This window comes from Erinaceus europaeus, chromosome 5 (genome assembly GCF_950295315.1).
Source record: "Erinaceus europaeus chromosome 5, mEriEur2.1, whole genome shotgun sequence".
Classification (NCBI taxonomy): Eukaryota; Metazoa; Chordata; class Mammalia; order Eulipotyphla; family Erinaceidae; genus Erinaceus; species Erinaceus europaeus.
The window spans coordinates 84625266-84645129 of NC_080166.1; the positions used below are offsets into that span (position 1 = coordinate 84625266).

General features: G+C 46.7%; 1 long non-coding RNA gene across 1 annotated transcript; it reads left to right on the top strand.

Moving 5' to 3' along the window:
* Window positions 1-9745: 9745 nt before the first annotated feature.
* On the top strand, window positions 9746-11282 carry LOC132538704 (uncharacterized). Its single transcript, XR_009550058.1, has 3 exons — window positions 9746-10010; window positions 10813-10890; window positions 11062-11282. It is a non-coding gene; the product is annotated as an uncharacterized LOC132538704 (long non-coding RNA).
* Window positions 11283-19864: the final 8582 nt, after the last annotated feature.

Here is a 19864-nt window from a genome sequence, read left to right on the forward strand (position 1 = left end):
ATGCTGCCAAAATATATTCCAGATGCTTTCATGCATTGTTATTTTTTTCATAAAAGAATAGTTTGAATGGTAGATAACGGTAGATAGCATTAAATGTTAATTTCTCAATTACTTAGAGAATATTAAATGTAGCACCTTCCTCCATGGCTCTAAATAAGAGATGCACAATGTCATACTGTAAAATATCAACTATAGGTGTGTATGTCTTCAATCTATTGGTTCTGTAGCATGTATTTCATGTCAAATAACAACTACTTTGCACACAGAGAACATTTCTATCAGAATTCTGTCTTCATCTCTGACCTTTGCCTATCCAGGTGTTCTCACAGGTGTAGGTGACAGCCTACAGGAATTGCTGACAGACAAAAGCAACTTCACACTCAGCAGAATCTATAGAAAATACTTCCATCCTAAGAACATCCTGTAATACAGTCATAAATTTGGTCTTGAGGGGGACATTCATTTTGATCTGATCATGTCATGTAAGAACAGTCCGGATGCCAAGGAAGGGCATAGAGTGTTGCCATTAACTGCTAAACTGTATAAATCTCTTTATGAGAACATTTCTACCTTATCTTATATACCCAGGGGTTCCACTTATGACTCGCCTCTCCATCTCTCTCTCTCTTTCTCTGTCTCTCTCTCTTTCTCTTTTGTTTTCAAATCAGATTTTCAAAGATTTTTTAAGGGGGCTGGGCAGTGGTGCACCCAGTTAATAGCACATAATTTGAATCATAAGGACCTGCAGAAAGATTCAGGTTTGAGCCTGGGTTCCCCACCTGCACGGGGATGGCTTCATGAACTGTGAAGCAGGTCAGAAGGTGTCTTTCTGTCTCCCTATATCCCATCCCCCTCTCTGTCTTATAAAAAAGGGGGGGAGATGGCTACCAGGACCAGGCACTAAGTCCCCAGGCTAACCCTGGAGGCCAAAAAAACATTTTTTTTAATTGAAAACATTACTACGTTTTATTCTTTACAGATAAACAATTAAAATTCCAGAGTGGACAGAGCTTCCATGGTTCAGGAATAAATGTTCTTTTGTTTAATTCATGCACAAAACCACTTTCTTATAGGAAAGTTTATGTTTTGGAATGATTCTGTAAATTCCCTGAGGTTAATGATACACAGCCAATACAACTGGTGGAAAGTCTTTGAAATTCATATTTTTCAAAGGACATTTTCAGCTTGTGAAAACTAAAAGTAGAGCACATCTTTGAGGGTCAGTATTAAGTTGAACTATTAAGATATTTATGCTAATTGAAAATCCGGATCTCTAGTTCTAACCTTCTTTTGATCTTCGATTGTTCCCCATTAGACACAGAAAATAATTTCAGTGAACCTACCTCAAGAAGTCCTTCATCCATCTCCTTTGAATTCTTCTTCCACTGATTTTTCCATCTCTGTCATGAATTTTTTGGACAGAAGTTTGAGCTAAGTATGTAGATATTATCCTGGTTTCCCTCTTTTTTCTCAGTTCCCTCACTGAGTATGTGAACCCGACCAATACAATTCCAGAACATTTCAAATGTCTTTCTCTTCTCCATGTTCAGTATCCTAAATGAAGTTCTATACTCCCAGGCTGCTCTAACCACAATTTAATTCAAATCAACACCTTCCATGATGAGTACTGCAAGGGCCTTTTATTAATTATCAGCCACTTGTGTGCATGGTGAAACAGCAAAACTTTATATCTGGCTACCCAAGTTATTCTCACATGTGACAGTTGAACTTTTTGAGCTGTAATCATGATTATTCTGAAATTTCAATGTGTGTGTGTGTGTCTGTGTCTGTGTGTGTGGAGTCTGGTGGTTCTCAACACCACTGCACATTTAAATTTGTTTCTTTGATATCATCCATATCTTTAATTGTAGTTTAGTTCTCTTTAGACTATAATGGTTGGGCTGGGAAGATAGGTCAGTGAGTCAACCTGGAACTGAAAAGCCTTGTGTTGCAGAATGGTTACCCAGAACTATATCCAACAGAACTGAATCCTTACTCATATCTATCACTCTCTCTCAATCTCCCTTTCTCCCTCTTCCTTTCCCTCTCACTCTCTCCTTCTGTCCTCCTGTCAATATTTCTCCCTCATATATAGCAATAATTATATTGAATAAATAGGTCTAGCAAAGTAGCTTACTTGGTTAGTGTCCTGCTTTGTCTTGTGCACTATCCAGATTTAAGTCTGACAACCAACACACTGAAGGAAGCTTTGGTGCCACAGTTCTTTCTTTCTTTCTTTATTTAAGAAAGGAGACATTAACAAAATCATAGGATGGGGGGGTACAATTCCACACAATTCCCACTACCCAATCGACATATCCCATCACATCTCCAATAGCTTTCCCATTCTCTATCCCTCTGGGAGTATGGGCCCAGGGTCGTTGTGGATTGCAGAAGGTGGAAGGTCTGGCTTCTGTAATTGCTTCCCCGCTGAACATGGACATTGACTGGTCGGTCCATACTCCCAGTCTGCCTCTCTCTTTCTCTAGTAGGGTGGGTCTCTGGGGAAGCGGAGCTCCAGGACACATTGGTGGGGTCTTTAGTCCAGGGAAGCCTGGACAGCATCCTGATGGCATCTGGAACCTGGTGGCTGAAAAGAGAGTTAACATATAAAGCCAAACAAATTGTTGAAGAATCATGGAGCCAAAGGTTAGAATAGTGGAGATGAAGTGTTGGGGGTTACTCACTGCTAACTCTAATGTACTACTGCTTTCAGGTATATATTTTGCCCTAGTGTGAACATATGCTCTATTTCATGGAACCTGGTCTATATCTAGGTTTTGGGACTTTGTTAGGAAGTGAGCCACCTGGGATGGAATTAGGGAATACTATGAAAGGAATGGTATCACCCAAGTAATGAAGCTGAAGGGTTGTCATTACACACCTGAAGTCTCTGGACTCAGTCTGAGCTGAAGCATGTTGAGGTGGCACACAACCTAATCAAGCATGTTCATTAGGTTGTGATTGGTGGATGCAATATTATTTGATAAGATTTGAGAGAAGCATGCGAGAAAGTGGGCCCTACCCTAGGGTCCCAGGACTGGGGGAAATTTAGGCTCTATAGTGGAAATATGAGATATCTGCTGTCTTACTTAGTGTTCAAGAAGACAATGGATAGTTATTGCTAACATCACATTATTTGGTAATTGGGTTAACTTTGAGAAGTCCCTTTGTTAGACATACAGTCAATTTTCCCCCTCTCATATTAATTAAATAGTGATTTATATGACTACAATTTAATAGGTGTGTACATAAACACTATTCCCACCATCAAAAGATTGTGTCCCATCCCACCCACCACACACCCCCACCAGCCCAGGAAGCCGCATGTCCACTCTCCACCTCACCACACGGTTTTTACTTTGGTGCTATAGTTCTTTTCATTCTCTCTCTGCCTCTCTTTCTATTTTTAAAAAGTAAACAAACTGTATTTTACATTTGTTAGTAGTGATTTTTCAATTAGGGGATTAATAATTTATAGTAAATAAACTATTGGCACATATGTAAAGTCGGTTTTCTGAAAAACACTTTCAGCTCCGCCTAGGTCCTCCTCCACCTTCATGTACCAGGACCTGCTCCCTTCAGAGTCCTTTAGTTTGATGCAATTCTCTAAATCCAGTCCAGGCTCTACTTTGTGTTTTCCTTTCAGTTCTTATTTCTCAAATTCTGTCAAAGAGTGGGATCATTTCATATTCATCCTTCTCTTTCTGACTTATCTCACATAACAAGATTTCTTTAAGCTTCATCCAAGATGAGGTAAAAACGGTCAATTCATCATTCTTAATAGCTGAGTAATATTCCATTGTGCTTATATACCACACATTTTTTCTCTCCAGGGTTGTTGCTGGGACTGGTGTCAGAACTAGGACTCTACTACTTCTGGCAGCTTTTTTTTTCCCTCATTTTTATTGCATAGGACAGAGAGAAATTGAGAGAAGAGGGCAAGATAGATAGATAGGGAGAGAAAAAGATAACTGCAGACCAGCTTTACAGCTTGTGAAGCATCCCACCCTCTGCAGGAGAGAAGCCAGGGGCTTGAACCAGGATCCTTGCATGGGTCCTTGTGCCTAGTACTATGTGATCTTTCTACTCTGTGTGCTTAACTGGGTGTGTTTCTGCCTTTCCCCAAAACACAACTTGATTTCTCATCTGTTTTTGCACACCTAGTTTATTTCCAGGCTTTGGCTATCATATCTTGTGCTGTTATGAACACAGGTACACAACTTTTTGGAAGGGTATGTTTTTTTCTTTAGGATATATACCCGAGAAAGGAATTGCCAGCTCATAGGGTAGGCCATTTCTACCCTTCTAAATGATCTCCAGACTGCTCTCCACAAGAGTTGGATAAATTCATGTTCCCACAAGTGGTGCAAAGATTTTTCTTATCCCCATAATCCCTCCAGCATTTCTTGTTGCTATCTTTTCTGATGTATGACATTTTCACAAGAGTGAAGTGGTATCTCATTGTTGTTTTTATTTGCATTTCTCTGACAATCAATGACCTAGAGCATTTTTTCATATCTGTTGGCCTTTTGGTTCTGTTCTTTGGTGAATATTCTGTTGATATGCTCTCCTTATTTTTGGATAGGGTTATTTGTTTTACTGTTCTTGTGAGTTTGGTGAGCTCTCTATATATTTTGTTGTTTATTAATATTCTGTAAGGAATATCTTTGTTGGGTCGTGGTTTCTTTTGCTGTGCAGAAGCTTTACAATTTGATGTAGTCACATTGGTTTTTTTTTGTTTATGTCTTTTGGACTAGATGGAAATGACTTCTGCCAATATTTTCCTCTAAGTATTTGATAGTCTTGGTCTACCCTTCAAGCCCTTGATTCATCTTGATTTTTCTTTTTTGTGTGTTGGAATGTAGTGGTCCAGTTTCTTCTGCATGTTTCAACCCAATTTCCCCAACACCATTTGTTGAATTGCTCTCTTCAAGAAACCCAACTGAGCTTCTAAGACAAAGTAGCACCAAGTCAATGGTAGGAAGATGCTCCCACTAACAGATGGTCACTTTAAAAAATACAGAAACAACTTGACTTACATCCTAACATAGATACCCACGTAAAAGGGCTGAAATATATGTAGGGCATTATATGATGATTAGGAACCCTTAATAACATGGAGGCGTTACATGTATTACTCTATCTATGAACCAAAGAAAGTTGCAGCAAATGCCTGAAGCAAGTAGTAGTAAGATGAGTCACATTAACAGCCATATTGTTAGTAGTAGATTCCAATACTCAGTGGGATACTCAGTTGGCAGTCAGCTGAGGTAAAGAACGAACACCTCATCACAGACCCCTGCAAGCGTCAACCCGGCTTTGACCTAGCATGTTATGATTGGACCCTCCTCTATCACTATCGAACAGGCCATGGCCAGTGCGCTGCTATGTTCCATCGCCGGGGAGCCAGAGACGACCCGAACTGCCCCTGTGGCTACAGACAGACTATGACCCACATAGTCAACGACTGCCACCTCTCCAGATTCAAAGGAGGTCTCAAAACTTTACATCAGGCTCAACCTGACGCTGTTGACTGGCTACGGACGAAGGGCAAACGCTAGAAGAAGAAGAAGTGGGATACAGCGAATGCCCCCCTATCAGATATGCAAATGCACCCAATCAAAAGTGGAACATTCCAACCATGGTTTGGGGGAGGGGTAGTCATGGAACACCATTACCTTAACTGACATTAGAAAAGCATTTTCCACCAATCACAGGGTACAGGGACAGTCCACTTTCCAATGGGGGGGAGCGGGGAGTGAAGCTGCCACTGCAACACCCTGTATAGGTTGGAGTTTCAGCAGGGGGAGAGGAAATGCTTCTTTCAGTGAGCCTGTGGCCCACCAGACCAGCAACTGGACAGTCCCTGGAGGTCCAGGACTGTCTCTGTGGATGTGACCACCCTCAGACCCCCCCCCACCCCGCAGCTGCCCTTGGGCTTCCCTGTCCAACATGTTCCACTAGTCTCCTGGCAACAAGTCAAGCAGTTGGCATCTCTGATTCTGAGCTGACTTCTGCTCAAGACTTTGCTCTCTCCACAACTGATTGCTATGCTGTGAACTGCTCCCTCCTGTCCTTTCTTCAGAGCCTGAGGACTTGTCCTGGGATCCACAGCACCTACAGCAAGTGACAGGAACTCTAAGGGGCAAAGGAGGGGGGCAGGATGGGGCCAGGGACCAGCGTGGCCTCCCCTGGCACCCACTTGTGTCCCATCCCTAACACACACACACACACACACACACACACACACCACTGTGGAGACATCCCACTGGAATCCACAGGTCCTTACTCAAGCTCAGTGTCCAAGCCATTTCAGGTTCCTTCTGGGGTGTGTCCTCCCCAATTACCCAGTCATGGAATAGGGTGACATGTTAGGGACCCCTGGGCAGAAGAGGAGCAGAGGCGCAAGACCCAAGACTAGAGCCTCCAAAAGAAGCCATGCCTCCTCTGACAGCTCAGGGGTCCCGCAGGTCACTGTGGGCAGCGCTGTGCCAGCAGGCATGAAGGGGTCTTCAACCAAATTCCTAGGATGGGAGTCCAGATGAGAATCTATCCCCCTTTGCTTCTGCCCAGGGTGCTGGTGACACCGGCACTGCCACCCCCTCAAGAAAAACAGACAGCACTCTGCCCAGTCGGGGGAGTGACTCAGACACCCTGAGCCATACTTGCTCCAAGTGGGGGACTGCAGCCCAGGGTCCCTCATCCACTGCCTTGTCCTTCTCTGGGGTCCTGGGTGCAATGGACTCCAAAGCCCCCAGCTCTGAGACTGACCCAGCACAGATGGGGCAGACCCACACAGCAAGGAATAATGTCCCTAGATTTGTCATCTACATGGCAGAGGTCTACCCTGGCAGACCCAAGGCTTCAGGGGAAGCTCCCACCTCAGTGTCCAGGGATGACCCTAGCAGCTGCATCAGGGATTATGGGGGCACTGCCATGACCATCCCTCAGGTCCCAAATCAAGATCCTTCCAATACACAGGGGACCCAGGGTGCAGGACATTTAGCCCCTGTGCAGATGTTCCATGGGTGCCACTCAGGGAAGGATCCCAGGACCCCCACTTCTGCCAGTGGTTCCTCCAGTGGAGCACACTCCAGTAAAGCATCATATGAGGGGCCCTCCTCCATTGCAGGCCTTGTTCCCCAGGATTCACTAGATTCCCCAGGACTAAGAGCTCCTGCACTACACTGCCCATGATAGGGGCCCAAATCACAATCCAGTCCCCCTCTGCAGCTGCCCAGGCTGCTGGCAACACTGGCACCACCACCACTTTTGCAGGGGCAACAGGTCCCACTGTTGCACTCTGAGCCATGACCACTCCAAACAGGAGACTTCAGCCCAGAGTCCCTCAGCCACTGCCTTGTCCTTCTCTGGGGCCCTGGATGCAATGTACTCCAAAGCCCCCATATCTGAGACTGACCCAGTACAGACAGGGCAGACCCCCATAGCCAGGAGTACTGTGCCTATATTTTTCATCTACATGGCAGAGGTCTACCCTGGCAGGCCAAAGGCCACAGGAGGGGCAGCTTCCACTTCAGTGTCCAGGGTTGGCACCAACAACAGCAACAGAGATGATGGGGGCACTGCCGTGACCACCATTCAGGTCCCAAACCAAGATCTTTCCAGTGCACAGGGGATCCAGGGCACAGGCCATTCATCCCCTATGCAGGTGCTCCTTGGGGGCCACTGAGGGAAGGATTGCAGGACCCCCACCTCTGCCAATGGGCCCTCCAGCAGAGCACACTCCAGCACAGCAGCAGATAGGGGCCCCTCCTCTACTGTTACCCCAGATACTTAGGGCTCCTGCACTACACTGCCCACTGTGGGTACCCAAACCGGCAGTCAGCCCACCTCTGCTGTTGTCCAGGCTGCAACCCCCTCAGGCATTACCACCACCTCTGCAGGGACAACAGACACAACCCTATCCAATGCTGGAGACAGTAAAGTGGGTACTGTCACCATGCAGCAGACATTGAGCCTGGGTGACTCTACCAAGTGGAGGACTGTGGGCCAGTGTAACTCAGCCACTGCCCTGTCACCCTCTGGGGCCCTGGGTGGGAAAGACCACAGAGTCCATACATCTAATAGGAAAAGGAAATCCACCTCTGCACCATCTGAAGTCCCCATGGCTGGTGCTGGCACCAGAGTCACCAGTGACTTAGACTCACCTATCAGTAAGTTGCAGGCTCTGAGCCTTACCCATCCCAGCATTGTGGGGACTGTGGCCCAGGTTGCAATGGCCACTGCTCTGTCCCCCACTGGGAACCTGGGTGGGAAAGAGCACAGAGTGTGCAGGTCTGACAGGAAAAGAAAATCGACCACTACACCATCTAGAGTCACTCCTCTTGGTACTCTGGGAGCAGGTCCCTGTAATAGTCTAAATCTGTCTGGAGGGGCAGCTCATTCAAACCTTCTTGGTTCTGGCACCAGAGTCACCACTGACTTGAATTTACTTATAAGTAGGCTACCAATTCTGAGCCTGGGTGACTCTACCACAGGGGGGACTGTGGCCCAGGGTCCGTTACCCACTGCCCTGTCCCCATCTTGGGCCCTGGGTGGGAAGATCAGCCAGATCTGACAGAAAGAAAACCACCACTGCTCCATCTGGAGTCACCACTTCTGGTGCCCTGGGAGCAGGTCCTAATGTTCTCATCCAGTCTGGAGGGGCAGCTTACTCAAGCCCTCCTGGTGACGGGAGCAGAGTTACCAGAGACTTGGATTCACTGATAAGTAAGCTGCAGGCTCTGAGCCCTATCCATCCCAGCATTCTGGGGACTGTGGCCCAGGGCCACTCTGCCACTGCCCTGCCAAACCCTGGGGTCTCTATGAGGAAGGACCTCAGAGCTTCAAGCTCTTACTGCAGACCCAGGCAGACCACCACAATCCCAACTGGGGCCCCTGCCTTTCATGATGCTTCATCTGCAGGCCTCCCGGGAACTGCTGCAGCCTCTCAAAAGACCACTCCCACTGTCAAGTCCAGAGCTTGGAGCCATGATGACTGTGAAATGCTCACCCTCATCACTGGCCTGGCGGATCTGCACATTTAGCTTACATGTCTTTTTATTTTTTTAATTTGATAGACTTAAACTTAGAGAAGAGAGGAAGTTAGAAAAGTAGAAAGAGACACCTGCAGTAGCTGCTTCACACCTGTTGAAGCTTCTCCCCTGCAGGTGGGGAGCAGGAGCTGGAACTCAGATCCACACTCACTGTCATGTGGCAATGCGTGTGGTTAACCTGGGGGACAGGCATCATAGTTGGTTTATTTTGTTTTTTAATTTAATTTAATTTTTATTTTTTATTTCACTATTTTACTTAGTTATTACTATATCTATTTTTAATTTACTATTTTAAAAGTATTATTTTTATTTACTGTTTTGTCTATTATTGGTTAATTATATGGACCTTTTAATTCAGTACTTCAGAGTCATTGCTGGAGCTTGGTTCCTGCACAATGCTACACATTGATCCTGGAAGCAGTCGTATTTTCTGCTTTCCATTTTTAATTACATGTGTATAACTAGAGTAATGATAGAGATACACTCAACACAAGCCTGAAGGCTTTTGGCATCCAGTTCCATGTTATACTGTAATTTCTTGCTGCCAAGCTTGGTGCCTGTGAGTCCACTATCCTTGTGGTCCTATTTATATTTTTTCTTTGGGATAGAAACTTTGAGTGCAGAATGAGATAGATAGTGAGACACCGCAGCTTTCCCCTGGGGTGTGGACCAGAGTGCAACATCAGGTCTTGAACACAGTGACCTGTAAAGCAGGGGACATGCAGTGCAGTGTGGCCAGCAGCTGGGGCTCTGGAGAGACACAGGTACAGGGCTGATGCTGGATGTTCCCTGTGATCGTGGCCAGTCTGCCTCCCCACCCCCAGGAGAATCACCTGCAGCTGAGGACACACCGGAGGTGGAGAGACCCGGAGATGCTCAGCACAGACCTGCACAGCAAGTGTCCAGGGGATGCTCCTCTGATCCCTCTATGTTGAGTGGGAGGAGGCCCAGGTACAGTGTGAATCTCAAACCAAACAAACAGAGCCTGCATGCAGGAAAGCTCCATGCTCCCCCTCAGTGACATCACTTGTCTGTCACACAATCTAGTGTTACATAAAGTCACTTTAGCAATTACTGGTAGAGTGAAGAGACTAGCCTGGCTTAGCAGTTTAATGTGTTTGCACTAATGACCAAGTGTCAGAAGCCCAGAAACACAGACACACAGTGTTTTCATGGAGACCCTGAGTGACTCCTACATGGCATGTGGCCCCTGAGCATCCTGGGCAGAGACCAGGAGGGCTGTTCTCTCTGCAGCAAGCAGCTCACAGGGTGGATCCTTACTCACAGTCAGCTTTCCCACAGACCCCTGAGTTTCATTTTTACTCGGGTTCTGATTCCCACAACTCACCAACCCTCCAGTCTCCCCACTAGTACACACTCATTCAGTTCTTTTTCTGATCCAGGACGACCTCTGGTCCTGGAACCAGCAGAGGTAGAAAACACAGAGTCTCTGCTTGAGAGAGAGAGAGAGGGAGACAGGGAGAGATAAAGAGAGAGAGAGAGAGAGAGAGAGAGAGAGAGAATATCCCAAGCACAGATAAAAAGGGAATATAAGCAAAGCAGTATAGCTTCTGGCCACCCATCACACTTCTACCAAAGTGTTGATGGTCAAGGCTTCCTGTTAAGGAAGGGCCTGTGCTCAATTAAGAGCATGAGAAGCCCCTCTGGATTTGCCCTTGTACTCTGATACATTGAGTTAAATCAATGCATTTATATCACTTCCTAACACTGACATGATTGCTGTGATGTGCAGGTTACTCTTTCTCTACATATGTCAGCATATGGCACTGCAGCCCAGGAGGTGGAGCCTTGGCTGGAGTTAGACAAAAAAGTAAGTGCTCCCAAGTTCAATCCTTGACACCACATGTGCCAGAGGGATGGTCTGGGTAGGTCTCTCTCCATCACGTTAGACAAATAATAAATCTTTGATGATGTCTGGCAGATATTAAGGAATTTAAGTTTCATTCATGTTTTTCTAATCTTTCCTTCCTAACTTCACTAGTGACACACTACTACTGACCCCGACCAGATGGGTTGATTCTGGTGCCAACAATGACATAATTCTTGATGTTGACTGGGTTGAGTTTCCTGTGCACTGTGCCTGTGACCACACCTGCAGACCAGGGGCCGGGGTAACAGGGGCTGAAGGGCACCTGTCAGTGGGACCAGTGACCTCTGAAGGAGGATCTCCGAGGACAGCAGGCAGTGGTACACAGGCCAGAGGAGCAGAGAGGAGCTGCCACAGAGACCTGGAGAGAGAAGTGGACTCTTGGCTCTGGTGGAGTGAGTTATTCACACTGAAAAAGGACCAGTGGAGCTTCTCCCACAGAGAAAGAGCTGGCAGTGCAGGAAGGCCACACAGTCTGTGAGGGTTCAGCCTCTGCAGCCTTCTGAGTATCTCAAGAGACAAGGAGGGCTGCAAGCTCTGCAGAATATTCCTCGGGTGTTGGATACATGATTCAGTCAGGAACAGGCTTTACACAGACTCCTGAGTTTTCATCTTTACTAATGTCCAGGTACCCACTCTATCTACCTCCTCCTCCCTCACAACACAGCTACCAATCTTTCTGCCTATCAGCCAGCACACAAACAACCCATCCTCAGAGACAAGGACTCCACTGAAGCTGGGGTCTCATCCTGGGAAGAGTACAAAGGGCCTGCCTCAGAGAGGGGGGGGGGAGAACTAAATGTCAGAAAGGGATGAAGACACTAGAAGCATGCTGCACATTTTCTGGCCATTCAGCATACCAATGTAGACAGTCAAGCCTTCCTAGTTGGTGCAGGAAGGGTCTACATTCAACTGAGAGCACGAGAAACTCCTCTGAATTTGCACTTCTACTTTTACACATTGAGTTAAATACATGGTTTTATGTCATTTCACAGGTCTGACATGACTGTGATATGCAGGTTACTCTTTTTATCTCATATGTGGCAGCATATGGAAACTGGAACCCAGAAAGTGGAATATTGGTTGGAGCTGAAAAAAAGTTAAGTGCTCCCTAGTTCAGTCCTTGACATCACATGCACCAGAGCATTTGTCTGGGTAGATTTTTCTCATTCACATATAAGATTAATAATAAATTTTGAAAATGTGTGGGATATACTTAAGAATTTAAATCTCATTCATTTTTTCTGCTATTCCCTTCCTAATATTCCTGGTGACAGATGTCTACTGCTAAAATAATGGAGACTGGTGCAACATTGACATAATCCTGCATGTTGCCTGGGATGAGCTTCCTGGGCACCCAGGGACTCTGGCGATACCAGCAGGCAGGACAGTAGTAAAAAGGGCTGTAGGGCCCTTGACAGTGGGGTCAGTGGCATCTGTAGGAGGGTCACTGAGGACAACAGCCAGTGGAAGACAGGACACAGGTGCAAAGACCAGCTTGCAAAGTGAACTGGAGAGAGAAGTGGACCTCCGGCTCTGGTAGAGTGAGTTCTTCCTACTGACAATGAACCAGAGAACCTTTTCCAACAGAGAAAGAGCTGGCACTGCAAGATGCAAACACGGGGGCTGTGGGGTTCAGCGCCTGCTCCACCTGAGTGACTGAAGAGGCTCTGAACACCTTGCCCTCTCCTGAAGGAGCTGTGGGCAGGGAGGTGCAGACAGGGAGCAGCTGAGGAGCAAGTGTAGTGAGAAGCCCCCAGGCCCCTTCAGTCTACCTTCATCATGTGGGAGGGAGCTTAGAGCTGCGCCAAATAGGGACATCAGAGTACGAGCTGTGTGCCCAGTGCTGAATGAGTGTGGTGTGCCACCAGGGACCCAGCCAATAGTGCCCATAGTACTCAGCCCATGGTGCTGCTTCTAGAGAAAGAACCTCATGTGGTTATCAAGCCCAATATGTAAACATTCTTACAAATTTCTTCAATAGCAGATGAGAAGCATAAGCAGTAAGGTAACAACAGCAGGGGTGAGAGAGTCCTCCCCACAGCTCTGATTCTAACAGCTTTCAGATGTGCTTGACCACATCCAGGGCATCAGAAAGAAATAAAGACTGGACAATGCCAATAGGAAGGTAGCTATTACACTTCATGATTTTTCTAATTTATAAACTGTATGTACATATAGATTTCTGGAAATGGCCAGAGAAGGGGTTCCTAGCTCCACTTAAGTTTGTTTTCAGTGAGAAGCACTGCACCCCCAGGCTCTGCAACATCCTTAATGGAAGGTCGATGCAGAGCTAGACAGCCTTGGTGACTGGCTCAGAACACTTGACCAGTGAGCAACCTGGGCAAAGATAAGAAAGGTTGCAAGCTCCACAGAGAATTCCTCTCATGTTGGATGTCTGACTCTGTCAGAAACAGCCTTCACGCAGACCCCAGAGTTTTCAACTCTGTTCAGATTCAGCTTCTCAATTTCTCTGCACCTGCTTCACTACCACAAAGTAGCTACCCACCTGTCTCCTCACAAGCACACACACAGGCAACCGGTCCTTCCTCAGAGCCTAAAACTCCATGGGTCCTGGGTGACATCATAGAAAGAAACAAACTGTCTACCTCAGAGAGAGAGAGAGGAGACAGAATGCAGGGCACAGATATGAGAGGGAAGCCAAGCTGTAAGACACAGATACGAGAGACGAGACTAGCCAAGCTGTACACCTTCTGGCCATCCTTACATTTCCACCAAAGTGTAAATGGTCAAAGTTTCCTAAGTCAGTGAAGGAAGGGTCAGTGGTTGACTGAGAACATGATAAACCCCTCTGGATTTGCACTTCTGCTCTCATACATTAAATTCAAGGCATGCTTTTTATGTCAGTTCTTAGCTCTGACATGCTGGTTGTGATATGCAGGTTACTCTTTTTCTCTTACATATAACAGCACATGGAAACTGCTGTTCAGGAGGCTAAGCCTGGGCCAGAGATGGAGAAAAAAGTGAGTGCTCTCAAGTTCAATCTAGGATAGCGCATGTACCAGAGAGATGATCTGGGTAGATCTCTCTCCATCATAGGTGAGAGAAATAATAAATCTTTGAAGATGTTTGCAGCTATTAGAGAATTTGAATCTCATGCATGTTTTTCTAATATTCCCTTCCTAATGTCACTGGTGACACAACACTATTCCCACAATTAAATGAGTTGATTCTGGTGCAACATTGGGACAACCCTGCATGTCAGTTAGGATGAGTCTCCTATGAACTCAGGGCCTGTGAACACTCCAGCAAGCCAGGGACAGGGGTGACATGGGCTTGGATCACATGTCAGTGGGGCCAGTGACATCTGCAGGAGCATCACTGAGGACAGCAGCCAGTGGAGGAAGTGCTAGAACCAGAGACCAGTTTGCCACAGACACCAGGACAGAGAAGTGGACTTCTGACTGGGGTACAGTGAGCTCTTCACAATTAGGATGTACAGTTGGAGCTTTTCTCAAAGAGAAAGACCTGGCACTGCGGGAAGGACACATGGGCTGTGTGGGGTGCAGCCTCTGCTCCCCTCTGAATAACTGTAGAGGCTCTGCACACCCTGCCTTCTCTGGGAGGAGCTATGGGGAGGAGATTCACACAGGGAGCAGCTGAGGAGTGAGTGCAGCTAGGAGCATCCAGGCCCCTTCAGTCCACCTTCACCATGGGGGAGGGACCCGAAGGCTGCACCAAGAAGGGCACTCAGAGTACAGGCTTTGGACCCAGTGCTGTCTGTGGGCTTCTGCCCTGAGAGAAGCCAGTAATTCCCACAATATTCAGCCCATGAGAGTGATTTAGAGAGAAAAGCATGTAGAGTTGCAAGCCCTGGTGTTGTCAACAGGCCAGTGACTTTCTTTAGTCCCAGGTGAGAACACTAAGGTAACAGCAGCAGGCATGAGAGAGGCCTCCACACAGCTCTGGTGTCACCAGCTTTCAGCTCCCCTTGAGCACAGGCAGACCAGCAGAGTAGAGGAATTTGGACAATTCCAACAGGAAGGTAATTATTGCATTCATGATCTTTCTAATCTCTAGACTTCATTAAAATATGATACTGGATTAGCAAAAACAGTTCCTAGCTCCACTCAGGTTTTGTTCCAGTGGGAAGCACTGCACCCCAAGCTCTGGGACATACTTAACTGAAGCTCCCACATGGAGCTGCGCAGTCTGGTGACTCCATCAAAGCACTTGGCCAGTGAGTGTCCTGGGCTGAGACAAGGAGGGTGGCAAACTCTGCAGAGAAGTCCTCATGTGGTGTGTCTCTGACTTGGTCAGGAGTGGCCTTCACACAGACTCCTGAGTTGTCTTCTCTGCTCAGGTGGAGTCACCCTCTCACTATCTCCTCCTACCCCACAGCATAGCCACCCACCTCTCTCCCTATCAGAACACACAGCAGCCATTCCTCAGAGCCAAGGACTCATCTGGTCCTGGTGTAACATCTGATGAAGAGGCAAGGAGTGCCTACCTCATGAAAAGAGGAGAGAGGACAGAAAGCCAGACACTGCTATGAAGAGACTAAAAGCAAAGTCGTTCACCTTCTGGACGTAAGAACAATGTAGTTGTTCAAAATGTAGATAGTAAAGGCTTTCCAGTCAGTTAAAGAAGCCTGTGTATTAATCTGAGAACATGAGAAACCCATGCACTTGCACATTTATTCTCATATATTAAATACCAGGTTTTATGTCACTTCCTAGCTCTAATATGGTGACTTTCATATGCTGGTTGGTCTTCTTTTCTTACATATGACAGAATATGGCAATTGCTGCCCAGGAGGTTAAGCTTTGGCTGAAGCTGGAGAAAAAGGTAAATGCTCCTAAATTCAATCCCTGATATCTCAGGTGCTAGAGTGATGATCTGTATATATGTCTTTTTCCTTCACATGTTAGAGAAATATTTCTTTGAAAACGTATGACAGTTATTAAAGAATTCAAAGCTCATTTATGTTTCTAATATTTCTTCCTAATATCACTAGTGACACACTTCCACTGTCCCAGTTAAATGTGTTGATTACGGTGCAGCATTGAATAAACCTTCCTGTAGACTGGGTGAGCTTCCCGTGCACCAGGAACCTGTGTCCACACAAGCAGGCCTGGGCAGGGGTATCATGGGATTTAGGACACGTGTCAGTGAACCAGTGGGATCTGCAGAAGGGTCACCGAGAACAGCAGGCAGGCAGTGGAGCATAATCGAGAGAGCATAGAACAACTTGTCACAGAGACCTGGAGAGAGAAATGGACACCTGACTCTGGTTGTGTGAACTCTTCACACTAAGGAGGGACCCCACACAGAGAAAGAACTGTCATTGATTACATATTCTGTAGGGGTTCAGCCCCTGCACCCCTCTGAGTAACTGAAGTGGCCCAAACACCCTGCCTTCTCCTGGAGGAGCTGTGAGGGAGGAAGGTCAGTCAGGGAGCACCTGAGGAGTGAGTGCAGTGAGGAACCTCCAGGCCTCTTCTCCCTGCCTTCAACATGTGGGAGGGAGCTGAGGGCTGCACCCAATAAGGACGCCCACCCTTACTGAGTGTGGCAGCCACCTTGGTATTGATTCAATATGCCCACAATCTTCAGCCCCTGGTACTGGTTTTGAAAGAAAACTAAGGATGTTACCAGTTTTGATGTGGTGAACATTCTCATGACCTTCCTTAATCCCAGGTGAGAAAGGCTAGTGAGACAGTACAGCTGGTACTGATGAGAAAAGCTTCAGCACAGCTCTGGGCTCACCAGCATCCACTTGACTCCCCTACAGCACAGACATTATCCAGAAGAAGTAAAGGAAGAATTGCCAATTTCAACACCAAGGTACCTATTGCATTCCATGTTCATTATTATCTCTGAACTTGATTTTGAAGTGTAAACTCATTACAATTTACATTAGTGAGAAAAAGTATTCCAAGCTCCACTCAAGATTGCACAGTGGGGAACACTGTTCCCAGAGGCAGTTAGAAATTCTAAGCTTATCCCCATTCAGAGGGGTACAGACTAGGGGACCAACTGTGCACTTGTCAGTGAGACTCCTGGGCAGAAACTAAAAGGGTAAGGCACAGGTTTGGTCTGGTGAACATGACCCAGGTGAATGCAATGAGTTGCCCCCAAGTCCCTTCACTCTACCTTGAATGCAGGGGTCCCAGCACCAGGGAGGCTGCAGCCAGAGTTAGTGTGGGCCCTCTGCTGGGTGTGGAGTCAATCCCCCATTCCCCAGGGCAGAGCCTGATTTGGTAAACATGCCAATGACCCTCCTTCACCCAGGTGGAGAATAGGGAGCAGGGAGGTAGCAGCAGCAGGAGGAAGAAAGCCCACCCCACATCTCTGGACTCACCTACACCTGGGTCCCCATTAGCACAGGGAGAAGCCAGCATGGGCAAGTGAAGACTGTTTTGTCAGGAAGGTATCTATTTTCATTTCAGCTTTCATTCCCATCTCTACCTAATTAAAACTTACAAACACATTTTGCATTATACCAGCAAGCCCTACACCAGGCAGTACTGCAGAGTGAGGAGGGCAGGTCCAGTCTAGGGCATGTGTGTCCTTGGGCAGATCTGCTCACTCTGTGTTCCTATCACTCCCTGTGGAAGCAGCCAGAGAGGAGGACCAGCTCACACAGGGGTGCCCCTCACAGAGCAGGCACCAGGTATGGGTCCACATCTGAACTTTGGAAGGGGATCTGTGAATCTCAGCCCTACCCCACACCCACCTCTTTGGGGAGAGAGTTCAGAAATGCTGGGCTCACAGCATCTTGACCTGAACAACCAGGTTTCCTTTCTGGCCTATTTTAACATCAGTCCCTGCAGCTTCACTGGCCTGAGTCAGAGGTTCTCAGCCAATGGCTTGATCTTGGGAATCACCAGAGGGCACCCATAGTGACCCCTCGCCCTGCACAGCAGAGTCCTTTTAAACCCACACACAATGAGACTGACATTAATTTGTCTCATCTCATGTTTTATTCTTTTATATTTATTTATGTATTCCCTTTTTGTTGTCCTTGTTTTTATTGTTGTAGCTACTACTGTTGTCATTGTTATTAGATAGGACAGAGAAAAATGGAGAGAGGAGGGGAAGACAGAGAGGGGGAGAAAAAGATAGAGAACTGCAGATCTGCTTCACTGCTTGTGAAGCAACTTCTTGCAAGTGGGGAGCTGGGGCTCAAGCAGGGATCCTTACACTGGTCCTTGTGCTTTGTGCCACCTGCACTTAACCCAGTGTGCTACCACTGAACGCCCTTTTATCTCATGTATTCTTAGAAACATCTCAGTGCAGTCACAGGGCACAGTGTAAGGTAGCTGAGAGGGTGCGGGAAGGTAACTAAGTCCTGGTGTTATATTGTCTGAGGACACAGCCCTCCTCTGACTCAGAGAAGGAAGCACTGGTCCTGGTGCTTTCTCTGCAGAGCCCTGAGGTCCAGCAGGGGGTAAATGATGGAGGTGCTCAGGTGGGGGCTGCTCAGACCCCTGTCCCACAGGGGCTCCCTCCCCTGCTGTCTGAATAGCTGCTCTAGCTAGAGAGCCCTGTGGGTAGGGCTCAGCTTTAAGGAGTATTTTCCTCTGTGAGAAGGAGAGGGGGACCCCCAGGATGAGGCTCCAGCAGTAAAGGGAAAGCAGGATGCACATTGACTGGGGAGCTTGTCACCCAGGGTGGGTCTGCTTTAAAGTTGTTCTCACCCCTTGTCTGGTCGCCCCAGGTTCCCTCCTCTCCCCCACTGCTGAGGAGTCTTTGTTGCCCTAAAGAGTCCTCCTTGCAATTTCCCAGCTCTTGACTCAAAGCTCCACATCAAGATGGTGGCACCAGTGCAAGACAGTCCACAGCTCTCAGCGACCACCTACCCCAGACCAGCTCCTGGATGACGTCACTAGACAGAGGACTCTATAGACCGCACATCAGAAGAGAAGCAGCTGCACCCCTCCCTATCATGCACTCTCTGTGTACCCCCTAAGGAAGCACGTGAACTGTGAACTGTAAACTCTAGTGGGGCCACTTGGTACCTTCAGCCAGTGGCCTCTCCTGCTGGAATGTAAACATGTGCCTTTTTAATCCACTCTTGTCTGGGCTCCTTGCTTTGTCCCCACAGCCTTATCAGGGTTAGGCAGAATTTGGGAGGGAGGGCTTGGAAGGAAGGTAGTGAAGACTGGCATCCCAGGAATCCCCCAGAACACAGCTACTCTCTTCCCTGATCCAGCTTTCTGGTCCTTTTTCCAGCCATGACATCATCACCCTAGACAATAACTTGGATCCAACTGCACATCAGATGTCAGGCTCAGGAAAAAAAAAAGTGTCCTGGAGCCCTAATTGCCCAGAGCCCCACCCCACTAGGGAAAGAGAGAGGTAGGCTGGGAGTATGGATTGACCTAGCCCATGTTCAGCAGGGAAGCAATTACAGAAGCCAGACCTTTCACCTTCTGCATCCCATAATTACTCCCAGAGTAATTCCATACTCACAGAGCTTTAAAAAATAGGAAAGTTATCAGGGGAGAGGATGGGATACAGAGTTCTGGTGGTGGGAATTGTGTGGAGTTATACCCCTCTTATCCAATGGTTTTTATCAGTGATTGCTTTTTATAAATAAAAAATTTTTTAAATGCCACAATTATTTTGGATACCTACTTTTAACATAGTAATATAACTTTGAGATTGTCACTGAAAGGGGCTTTCATCATTTTATTAATTCATATGATAATTCCCATTATAAATTAACTACACAAAAATGACACATTTGAGACAATAATAATTGTTTGTTTCTGAGGTTTAAAAAATAATTTTTATTTACATAGCACCACATTCCAAAAATATTAACACTAAAATCTTGTAAGTCATGCAAAATAGAGCAAAATGATAAAATATATGTATTTATGAAAATAAAACCTTAAGTTTTACCAAAGAACTTCACACTTTTTACACCATTCTTCTTCAGATATAT